This window comes from Thermobia domestica, chromosome 12, assembly GCF_964235325.1.
Source record: "Thermobia domestica chromosome 12, izTheDome1.hap1.1, whole genome shotgun sequence".
In the NCBI taxonomy this organism is placed as follows: domain Eukaryota; kingdom Metazoa; phylum Arthropoda; class Insecta; order Zygentoma; family Lepismatidae; genus Thermobia; species Thermobia domestica.
In genome coordinates this window covers 200,725,094-200,738,083 of record NC_137465.1, presented here as the reverse complement: position 1 = coordinate 200,738,083, position 12,990 = coordinate 200,725,094, and the positions used below count along the sequence as shown (strand labels likewise).

The window sequence follows — 12,990 nt, the reverse complement described above, 5'->3', positions numbered from 1 at the left end:
TTTAGTGAGCATCGCACCTTGCCCTATCGACCTTCCGCATACAGAAAAAAGCCATACGTATTCTTTTTAATTTGAAATCAAGATCATCTGATGAGAAAAATATTTAAACTCCATAGAATTCTAACGCTCCCATCTCTGTACACATACAAAAGCATTATCTTTACTTAGACCAATTGGTATTCCTCTACAGTTACATCTTCTATACATTCACATAATTCAAGCTACGGCAGTTTTTGTCTCACAACAAAATTATAACTCAACTGGACAGAGCGTGTTCTCTATGTGTACAAGATTGCGTAATCACTTACTGTAATCACTTTTAAAAACATTAAGAATACAGTGTTTAAGAATGAGATATTAAAATTTCTAGTAAAGAATGCTTATTATAGCGTTTCTGAATATCTAGAGTGTGATTCTTAAACTTAGTATATATTTAGGTGTATTCTTTGCAACTATTATTTTGTTATCGATTGTAATCTACTTATTCTTTTAGTGTTTTATTTTTTTTTTTTACTTTTTATTATTATCTTTGTCCGTAATTTGATGTATTATTTTCTAACGTGACCTATGTGCTTGGTCTTCTGCAATCTCTATATACAGAAAGGATGAAACTAAAGTGCACTTGTAGTATTTTTGTTACAAGTCTTAAAATATCATCAAATAGAAATTATAGAATAATTTAAAATTTCATATCTTAATATTAATGCTGACACCTGTAATTTGTCATGATTTCATAATATAGGCCCTCAGACAAGGGCACGTTTGATATTTTTCTTTTGCACGAGTATTGTAAGCAGTGGCGGCCGGTGGATTGTAGTTTTGGGTGTTGCAGTACGAATGATCGGAGACAGAAAATATAAAGTGGACTCATTGATTAATAAGCATAACATTAGATGCAAATGCTATGAGACATGTGAAATTAAATAAATTTCTGTTTTAAATAAAATTAATGCAGAATATTTTATACGATTAGTCACCTTATTTAATTAGTAAGTCCATTTCTCCTCTCTTTGGTTGGAGTAAATTGTCTAATACATCCTGGTTGAATTCTGGTATTCCCATTATCAGGTCTTTTACGATGGAAAGCATAACCAATTGTGATAACCTTTCTTGGAACATTCAGTTCCTTGAAAGTGTCACTTCTTTTCGATGTGGAAAAACGCCTGCCTCCGTTTGCTGACGTCATAGGTACAGTTAATATTAATTTCAGAAGCTGTGTAGATTCACTAAATATTTTTCTAGATTATTACGGACAATTCATTCTTGCAAATACATTCCCTGACAGTGATCAAATTCCTCTGTAGCGTAGACTGAAGACAGTACCTGGCAGGGATTAGTGTTATAAAAATGTAAATTGAACACATTTTATTCACAGTTTTTCTAGATTAAAAAAAATAGAATTGTAGAAATATATCTAAGGCAAAGAACATTGCTGTAATAAGATGTCCTGTGAATTTTAACAGATTTTTTTTTCGAACACTCTTCTGAATTGCCCTTCGGTTGTTTTGTCTAAGTCTTAATTTCGTGTTTTTCCTCAGTGGAGGACTCGAAATAGCTTTTTTTGTAATTTATTTATAGAACTCATGGTATAGGACTCATTCAGAATTTGTAGCTTATTTACAGAATTAGAGCACATATAACTCAAGTAAATCTAATAACTAAAAACCAAAACAGCTGACACAAAAGAGGTATATGAATTGCGAATGTCACATATACACCAACCCACACACGTGCGTAAAAGAAAACCTACATTCCAAATCATCCGTCTTGGTTGCCGGGGTGGTTTAAGTTACTTGTAAAAATGTAACGCGTTACAAGTTACTTTACTTTCTCTTAAAATGTAACGCGTTACTTGTCCCAAAAAAGTAAATGTTACTTTACTTCGAAAGTAACGCGTTACTTTTAGGTCTGAAACTTTAAATATGTGAAAAAAATTACTTCAATTTTCCGTACTACTATTATTATTATTATTATTATTATTATTATTATTATTATTATTATTATTATTATTATTATTATTATTATTATTATTATTATTATTATTATTATTATTATTATTATAACAACACTGTATATATACATGAAAGATAGGCGGTTTGTATTTGAATACTAGAGAAACTAGTTGAAATCCCAACCTCGGTAGTTGTGAAGTCTAGGAGTCCAGGACATTGTTCATTCTCAATTTGGGTTGAGGGTTTAGGTTGAGTATTCGAGCTCGAGCCAAACACTGTTAAAGGTTATAGGGCACTGGCCAGATATCTTCAATACTACTCGGCCCGGGTTTAGAATTGTCAACGACTCGAGCAACTCGGTTCACAGCTCATTCACTATCGACCGGAACCGAGAAGTGAGGCGAGCCAACAGCTCACCCAACCGACTCGGCTAGAGCCCTCGGCTCAGTTGAGCCGAACCGAGCACATGGCTCATCCCAACCAAGCCAGCTCGAGTCGATTGTTCACCCAAGCGAGCCGGCTCCAGCCATCTTCTCAGTTGAGCCGAGAGGAGCTGAGCTTCTTATAAAAAATCTCTTGTGGTCTCGCTATTGAGACGAGACGAGATGTGAGCAGTGTCCCTTCTCGTGAGCAACAATAAAAGTATCCCATATTATTGCTTAGCTTACATTTCTTATGGCTTTTGCTTTCTAGTGTAATCAGGCCGTGATTTGAAGACGAGTTAAAACGAACGAACCATTTATCAAACTCGACTGGACTCCAAACTGGACGCGAAAAACTGAATCGGCTAGGAACTCGACTCGAGGTTATTACCTTCGACTTGACTCGAAACTCAATTTGAATTCGAGTCGAGTCGAGTTTTATCTTGACTCGTGCTCATCCTTATGCGTTAGAAAAAATGGTTGCTTATTATTGTTCTCCTAAACTAATTATATAATAATAACAATGTTATGTAAAATTAAAAATAGAGAATATAGAGAAATATTACACTACAACTAATAAAATGAAAACACATGAACTGGGGTGAATCAAAACTTGTCAGTAACTCTAAAATCGATATATGCTTTTTAAAGGTAGTTTAAAACTCTATAATCAACGGGATTCTAGGATAAGCAAACTGATCTGAAAGAACTCCAATACTACATGCCATCAGCAAACTATTTTCTAGTAATAAAGTAGGCCTGCTCATCAGAACAGTTTATTCATATTAACCTCTTACTGTATATCGTTAACTATGGTACCCTAGTTGTTGATAAATATTTCCGCAGAGGCACTTCAGACATTTCACTTTTAAATTCCGTCCACCATCATCCTCAGCTCTTAAGAAAAAAGTCTTCTTTCAAATGTTCGAAAGGTAAAATATTTTCGTTCTCCATCTTTATAAAAACAACACCAATCAAAGTAAAATAGACTACCGGTATCATTGCGCTCCTACTTCACTCACTGAATGTATTGATTTGGAGCTGTCAAAATTTACGACAAAATCTTCCATGTGCTTGCAATCAGTACGCGTGATTTCCCTGAGGCTGTCCTCATCTTCCAAAAACAGCAAGTGGCACTACGAACGTATCTGTTTCTCTGTGTGTCGGTGACTGTCGGTCACTGACATACGTAATTCATGTTCGATTGTTTCATTCTGAGAAATTCACTTACAAGAAAGAAACATTTGTTTCCGAAAAAAATACATATATTGTAGTTACTCATCCGAAATGTAACGCGAAAAAAGTAACGCAAACTAGGTACGTTACTTAAAAAATTGTAACGCGTTACCGTTACAGTTATTTTCGAAAAAATGTAACGCGTTACTAGGAAACGTTACTTAAAAAGTAATGCGTTACAAGTAACGCGTTACTTGCGTTACGTTACTTCCCAAGACTGCTTGGTTATAAGCAATGCACGATGAACACAATTTACTTCCACACGGGTGGAAACAACTCTTATCAATGTGATAAGTTCTGGAAAACAAACTTTGAAACCTACCAGATGTAGGATCAGCATGTAACAGAAACCAAAAGTCAAAGAACATAAAAACAAACAGCATTGCCAGTTCTACACCCAGAAATGTTTGCTGAGAGGAGTCGAAGGTATTTGAGGGGGTCCAATACATCTGTATAATATAGAACCTGTCTTATATTGCGGTTTGGATACTAAACCTCACGGCGACAACCTCGCGGACCAAAACCTCGCCGCCTGAAACCTCGCGGCCCAAAATCTCGAAGGGGCGAAACCTCGCCGCCCAAAACCTCGCGGGACAAAATCTCGCCAGGCCAAAACCTCGCCTGTCCAAAACCTCGCCGACCAAAACCTCGCGGGTCAAAATCTCGCCGGTCCCAAACCTCGCCTGTTCTAAACCTCGCGGTCCAAACTATCGCCAGGCCGAAACCTCACCTTGCCAAAACCTTGTGTTCCAAAATCTCGCCACACCCAAAATCTCGCCTGCCAAAACCTCGTGGTCCTGATCTCTGGACGCAGAATCTCGCCTTTTCTAATCTACGTGAACGTAATCTTGCCTGGAAAGAAATGTCTTCAGTATAAAACCTCGTCACGACGATTTCTTCGATGTAGAATGCTCTATATATTGCTATATGTATATATTTTGCAATAGCACATAATTACATTAAAATAAGACAAGAAAATATTCTAACGCGTGCTTTGAAAATCTGTACATATAAAAATGAAAATTACTATGTTTGTGACATTATAGCTCTTGAGCCACCCGACCCGATCAAATTTTCAACATAGATGAGATTCGGGCCTGGGATGTCTTTTGTAATTTGACTTTGACGGAATAATGAAGTGGAGGGGGGGATATATAAAAATAAATATAACGTAATAACTCTTGAATCAAGAGACCAATCTAGATCGAATTTGCCAGACAAATCAGGTTATCGCCTGGGATGGTTTTGGTCATTTCACTTTGACTGGAAGGTGGAGGGAAAGATGGAACATATAGAAATACATAAAAATCAAATTAGCTGCGTTTAACTTAATAACTCTTGAACCACCCGACCTGTCACGATCAAACTTTCAATATAGATGGAGTTTGAGCATGGGATGGCTTTTATTTTACTTTGAAGGTGACCTTAAGAAATTCTAACAAAATCGAATAATATTTATGAAAATAGAAAATAATATGTGAGTTTTTACGTCCCTCGAGTATGTCCTGTAGGTTAAAGGAGACGTAGATGATCAGGATGAAGAAAATGATGGAATGAAGAAAGTGGGAAAAAACGGGAATACCCGAAAAAAGTCTACACATACAATGTTTTGTATATTATTATTATTATTATTATTATTATTATTATTATTATTATTATTATTATTTGTAATATGGAATTGCATATTGAGAAACTCATTGGGTAAATTTTAAGGAAATGTTTCATTCCGCAAATTTTTGGTCAAGCGAGATTTTGGTCCGCGAGGTTTTGGACGGCGAGGCTTTGGCCACGCGAGGTTTTGGCCACGCAAGGTTTTGGGCGGCGAGGTTTCGGCCTGGCGAAATTTTGTCCCGTGAGGTTTTGGGTGGCGAGGCTTGGGCCACGCGAGGTTTTTGCCCGCGAGAGTTTGGGCTGCGATGTGTCGGCCGCGAGATTTTGTCCGTGTCCTTTAAGTTTCACCAAAAATGATGATAGGTTTGTTAATTGCTTACACCTATTGTAGTGTAAGACTGTGTGTTATTGAAATAACAGATAAGCCTACATCCGGGAGAGGGATACCCAATATTAATAAGGGTCTCTCACCCATATCAATTTAAAGTCAAGTCTGTCTAATAATAATAATAATAATAATAATAATAATAATAATAATAATAATAATAATAATAATAATAATAATAATAATAATAATAATAATAATAATAAATATAGCAATGAACGGGTTGTTACTTTAAATTAACTAATATGAGGTTTCGAATATAGTTTGAATCTAAATGATAATTTCGAAATTGCTGTAAATATATGTGAAGTATATTTTTAACAATAAGTTTTGCAAGAAAATTAGCGATACAAAAACAATAACAATCCAACTATTATTTTAATTACAGCAAAATGTTCTAAATCGAAGATACCATGCCAGAATAGTATTATATTTGCTTTACAGAATTCTATACTGATCTAATTCTCTCGTACTTCGATGGGTCACCCGAACGGACTACAAACCAGAAATGCCTCGGGATACAACAGATCGAAGAAAGTATGTAATGTATAGCAAGTTTAATATATATATAGCAAGCAAAAGGTGACTAATGAAAGCAACTAGTTAATTGTAGAAAACGGAAAGGTGTAACACTTACGTTAACTGTTGGATTACGAAGGGCATATGGTTGATTAATCCGTGTAATGCCGACACAAAGTTACAATCATCGAAACAATATTTTTAATAATGCCTGCGCTTAAATATTTTTAGTGGAGCACCATATTGAGCAATGAATTATATCATTTTTACGCAATCATACAACTCATATTACTAGGTGCAGCTAACGAAGAAAAATTGCTCCCGTAGGTCAAGTAGATTTCAGGGCTTATAACCTGGTCATAGATTACAAGAGCCAGAAACCATGGAAATTACCACCAGACGGCAATACAATAAAAGCTTACATAGATAAAAAATATACTCCAAGTACACCAGGGAGAAAAAATTCATACCATTTTATCTTAACATTAAGCAAAGAAGTTAAAGAAAAATTACAATGTAACAATGAATTTGAAACAGACTTAAGGGGGCAGACTACTAAATATTTTTGAAAAACTAGTAATTTTTGTTTTGCCCGTTTTTCGTAAATGGAAAGACGTAATAAAATGTAACTTACCACAATAATAGATAATGTTATTCTACACCCGAAAATATGAAGCGGAAGAATTTTCAGTGTTGCAATCCATAGAAATTACAGTGTGACCAAAATTTGAATTACTCAAAAATCTAGGTAAAGGCAGCGACTACAAAAATGAACTCAACGGTAATTGACGACTTATCATGCTGTCTACGTTCCTTGTTTACTACTTTTGAAATAATGTTTCCATTTGTTTTGTAATGACTTATTTATTTTGTAATAATTTATGTAAGGTTTATAAAATAAATAGAAATATTATTTAAAAAGTAGTAAACAAGGAACTAGACAGCATGATAAGTCATCAATTACCGTTGAGTTCATTTTTCTAGTCGCTGCCTTAACCTAGATTTTTGAGTAATTCAAATTTTGGTCACACTGTCATTTCTATGAATGGAAACAATGAAAATTCTTCCGATTCGTATTTTCGGGTGTAGAATAACATTATCTATTACTGTGGTAAGTTACATTTTATTACCTCTTTCCACTTACGAAAAACAGGCAAAAGAAAAATTACTAGTTTTTCAAAATATTTAGTAGTCTGCAGACTTAAGTAAGAATAATAACGTAAAGATGGAAGATGTAACACTATATTTCTTGAAAAAATAATAGAACTATTATTTTTATAAGAAAAGAAAGAGTACATTATGAGGCGTAAAATAAAAAAAAATAGCCCAAATAAATCTTTCTCTGTTAAACAAGTATAGTTCGTTGAGAAAGTCTACAAATGTTAGTCGAGTTTCGAAGTTTTTGGGAGATCCGGACCCGGTGGAACCCCTTTGTGGCTGCGCCCCTGAGCATTGCTAACTAGAACAAATTCAATGTGGCGTTTCCCATCATACAGTTTTATGTGGAAAGTTATCAAGAGTATAAAATAAAGTTGTTTTATAAAACAAACATGCAATTTTATATGCTAAAATACTATTCACAAACGGGGGGATTCTATATATTGACTTATTAAAATTTAGTTCACAGATTACTGTACAAGAAGACTTTATTATCTATATAAGCTAATAATTAACTTGTAAATACGTGTTTACTTTCATTTGTTTTCTACTCTATTACTTATTTTCTTTCTTATTTTGTAATTCTGCAATCACTTTTTTGTCATTATATTGGTTTGCTTCAGTATAATCCCGTATTTAAAATATGAATGCATGAAAATAAATTCCATTTGTTATTTGGTAGTGAAATAAAATTCAGAAATAGCGCGAGAAACCTTCTGGTTCACTGAAAACTGCCGCTTTGTTGTGGCAATACTGCAATGACCAGAGCCTTTAACTTTTGAGATAGAGGAAAGGAGTTTTAACATTCGCTACAATTGCTGCGCTGTAGAAATCTGGTCGTTGTATGCTTGCTACAACGCAATATACAGTGTGTTTGAAAAATAACTACCTAGTTTTAATGTGTCCTAGAATCTGTACAAAGTGACATACACTATTCTAGTTTATGGTGTTTGATTCATCAACTTCCCACGTTTGGATCACAAATGGATCCCAAGTTGAAGTCTAACAACATTAAACAAAACTTAAAGGAATTCTCTTTCATGATATGTACTCATTGATGTAAGTTTTCGTTCATTTCCCAATTATATTTATACTTAAAACTAGGGAGTTCTGTTTCAAACACCTTGTAAATTAGAGACTCTGTGACGGATTGTTTTTCACTTTTTTAAACGAATTAATGGGTTTTATAGTTATAGAATTAAAAACTATATTATTTAAAGTATATGGGAGTATTAGAAGGTATTTTTTCCTATTCTATATTACTACTGCCAATAATATTTTTTTCTTGAAATACTTTGGTATTTGCGTAAAGCTGTAACACTAACATTAGCCGCCACTGGTTATAAGGCTATTAGTTTTGAGAAATATGCCTTTGTTGTCATATCAAAAATAATTGCTATTCATAAATATGACTCAGTGCAATCCCATATCCAGGGGGTCTAGAGGAGGGCAGGGCCCCCTAAAATTTTACAGGCCCCTCTAAACGTTTCACGGTAGACTTGCAAATGAACTATAGTATGGTGTTGGCTATAATAAGTTTGGATCGGGCTCCCTAACTACAGCCGAACCCAATACAATTTTTGGGCTGGCTACGGGCATGATCCAGTGGTGGCTTATGACTAAATCCAGTGGTGGCACATGCCTGGCACAAAGTGAAGAGACTATTTTCGTAGAGCATCCCTTGGATTCCTTTTTTCATAGACTACATAGAAGCAATAGGATACCACCATGTATTATGTTGTTGCGTAATAGATACTAGAGTTTGGAGTACTTTCACTTTGACCTATGCTGCCTGTATGGCATTACTTACCAATATAAAACTTGCATACATGCTGAACCAAATGTAGGTGGACAGTTTATGATAACATTTATTTCCGAAATTGAGTTCTCTCAACTATCTCCAAAGAAAGGGATGAAATTTAATTTAATTTAATTATAAGATTAATACGTGTGTTGTTTTCTCATTCTCTGTTAATCCACCAGAGGAATATCATGTTAACGAAACGGTGATAGTAAAAAGCTATTTATTGGACGCCACTCACCCTCAATCTGGGAGACAAAACCATTCATTTGTAAGCATATTAAAACTAGGAACCGAAGCACAGTTAGTTTCAGTTGTGCCAGTGCACACGCTTTTAACATGCAAGTTTTAATTTTATGTAACAAGTATTCGATTACGAAAGAAAAGATAAAAATTAATATCAAATGTGTCATTTATTTTAAAATAAGTAAATGAAATAAAAAATAGTTTAACGTTAAACACACTTATGAACTTTAGTCTATATGAAACAGATGATTAATGAGAGCGAGTGATTGTAACATTAAATATTTGTGTCCTCCTAATAGAATCGAACCCCGGACACACACATCGGAAGCATCCAATAGCACTTGAAATGTATAACACTTTATAATTTATCGGATATATAATACAACTTACGAAAATAACTTCCTTTTTGAAAATAAAGATGATTTATTGTGTTAGAAACTGTCCGTCTTTATAGTGATTATATAATTTACAATATTACAAGCAATATGTTTTAATAGCATCGTCCCCCTGTAGAGTTACTTTTTTGTATATTGCATATGGTCTAGTGATCACGATCCACAAGAAGTTTTTGAATGAAAATAAAATGGACAAAGATACCGAATTCGTTGGATTCATTCAAGTAAAATATTTCTATTTTGTTTGGCAAAAGTAATTGAGAATTGTTGCTGGTAAGCTTTAGGCACAGACAATTTCAAAATTTATAGGTGAAATTCAATACTATGAAGAGAAAGCATAATTACAGGGATCAAATTTCTACAGACGGCAAAATTAAATAGTAAATTGTGCAGTCATATTTTATGTTTATACGTGTCGAGTTAATAGTGTTAAATCATTAGAAATACTACATTACGGTGAAAATAAATGAGCGTAGGCCTATATGAAGTATATACTATTTTACGCCGGAAGATTATTTCTGCATAGTGTGCAAAAGCAACCTACAATGTTATGTCTACAAGTCGAACGGGACTAGTGTGACATCATTGCAAATGCTATGGGAACTCGTTCCACAACGAAAATCCACGTGTCTTTACTATCCTCGCTTACGTGTATAAAAAATCTTCGCTGATGCACCTGCTTCTTTCAGAAGCATATCGACCCAGATCCACCAGTTACGCTCCGCCCCGACTCCGTTTGATAGTATTCGTGGTTTATGATTACTTAACACATGTTAGTTTGCACAATAGTTTTATTGCACATCTCATGACGATATATTTATATATAAATCGTGAAAGGGTTGTAATATTTCAACAACTACTCAGGCCGGTAGCCAGCCCAAAAATTTAGGGGGGGCAGCTGAAGTTAGGGGGGACAGGATGAAGTTAGGGGGGCCCGATCCAACCATACTATAGTTCATCACTATATTATAGTTCATTTCCAAGCCTGCCGTGAAAATTTTAGGGGGCATCAAACATTTAGGGGCCCGGACCCCTAGAACCCCCTGGATACGGGCCTGCAACTACTTCTAATGGCCCCATTTAACTTAATATATTCTAAGTATGGTATTGTCATATAGCCCAGCGCAAATCTTTTGGAGATAAATATGAAGGAAATTAGTGAAAATGTCTATAATTTTTCAAGAATTATTTCGAATTTTGAGCCTGAACTTGACCTGCATGCGAAAATCTAGGTCTTTTGTCCCCTAGTTCAAAAGTTGCTGCAGAATCGTCAAAAAATTGCTTGTTTTATTTCAACCATCTTATGTGTTTATTTTTAGTATTTATAATTAAAGAATAACTAATGCTTCAAACTAAATCTCATTCGATACAGCGTTCATCTCCAATGCGTGGGGTCCCTGGTTCGTTCGCAGCTCGCGCCAAGTAGGTTTTCTCTGGGTTCTCCCGTTTTCTCCCACTTTTTTCATTCCACTATTGCATTCACTTCTCATCATCACTGTTTCCTTTAGCCTAGCCGCCATAATCGTAGGACGGAAAACTGAAATATTTCATTTTGTTTTTCCAACCTCATAATATGAAGAGATTCCAAGGATAGAATGAGTAATCATTCGTTGCTCGTGCTCCACCTCGTGCATCATTCGTTGCTTTTATTTTATTAATTTTGTTAAGTATTCTGTTAAGTATGTTACATGATTTCTAATTTAGTAGAAACAGTTTGTTAAAAATATAGGTGGATTGGATTTCCCGTTGCACCACAAAAACTATTCACGCAAAATTTAACAATCAATTCAATACACATCATAAATCTAAGTTGAAGAATTCTTTGAAGTAATTTTACCGTAATTAAGGCAAAGTTAAGTTGCATACAAATATTTTGAGAAGTCTGTATATTTATACCGGAAGAAACACAAAGGAAAACAATTGTTTATTGGATTTTCAAGGTAAAAGTAACCTAACATAATTAGGTTTAAGTCTTTCTTTTTGCTATGGATATAAATATGAATATAAAATGGAGAAAATCGGCTTCTCTCTAAAAGAATTTTCTTTCTAGATCAAAGCGTTTATGAATTAGTGAATTTGAAGTTAATTATAAGACATTGTAAGCTGTACAAGAATACATCGAACGTTTAGGGTCATTCTTCTAAACCGAAATGCATAATCAACTAAAGGAATCTACTATTAAGTTAGTCCATAGTTAGTAATATTAATGCATATTTATTTCAGTGCTAGTTCAGTTTAAGAACACCACATTTTGTTACATTTGTAAGTAAAATTGAACAGTATTCATAAAAAGACATTTACGAGGAACACATTTCTGCAGCCTGAAGTACTAAATAATGAGTATTAAAGTAGGAAGCAGCATGTCAACTTATATGAAATCTCATTACAGTGTACCTTTCTTAGCATAACAAACTTGCATTGGGACAGAACTGAGGCACAATAGTAAAGCTTTGTGGGATACATTAACAAATTTGAAACGAATTCAAATATTTTTGGGGATATAGTATACATGAAGCTGCATCAGTTCCCGAAGGAGCAGGACGCTCATACTTTTATGGATTATTCATTGAGTATGTACGAACTTACAAAGGCGGTAACAAAGCGACTTTTATTTACTTATCGACTGATACGAAAATAAAAAGAACGTACCTGTACTTTATATCTGCATATGTAGTGCCCTTGTACTTTATCTATGACTATGTGTGTGTGTGGAAAGGGGGGACTTAACGCATATCGCATATCTTGTGCACATGGATATTTCTTACTATAGCACTACGTAGAAAATTAATGGTATTTCATGTAGAAGTAGTAATAGAACACAGAAGAAACGCAGATCAGGAGGTTCTCATGTATACCTTTAAAGAGTGCGAAATTTAATAGGATAAATAATTATAAATAATAATGTGTTAACTGAATTTATAGAATTTACCCAGTTATCCCCACCAAGCCACATCAACAATGGCAGCAAAATCAACTTTGCACCTACTTTGCAAAGGTATCTCTCTATTTCAGGGCAATGGTGTTTTCATGTGAAGGCATTCTTCAAGTTCTCATATTAGGTACAAATAGCATAATTGAAGTTCAATTGGGCCACTTGAAGTAATTGTTAAAAATTACAATTCCTTCACTATTTGTGTATAGATACAGAGTCGAGATATGTGACATACAAGTATTCTGGAAGAAACACAAACCGCTTTGTGATAGACGAATTTTTCGAAACAAGCGCGTCAGGGACAGTGCTAAAAACACTAGTGGTGGGTTTTTG

General features: G+C 34.5%; 1 protein-coding gene across 1 annotated transcript in view; it reads left to right on the top strand.

Annotated features, from left to right (window-relative positions):
- The first annotated feature begins 11,460 nt into the window (after positions 1–11,460).
- The window catches only part of LOC145665850 (beta-1,4-N-acetylgalactosaminyltransferase bre-4-like), a 77,624-nt gene continuing 76,094 nt past the window's right edge, over positions 11,461–12,990 (top strand). The window contains exon 1 of the mRNA XM_081732964.1: positions 11,461–11,665. The gene's annotated coding sequence lies outside the window, so the exon portion shown is untranslated. The remainder of the gene's footprint in view (positions 11,666–12,990) is intronic.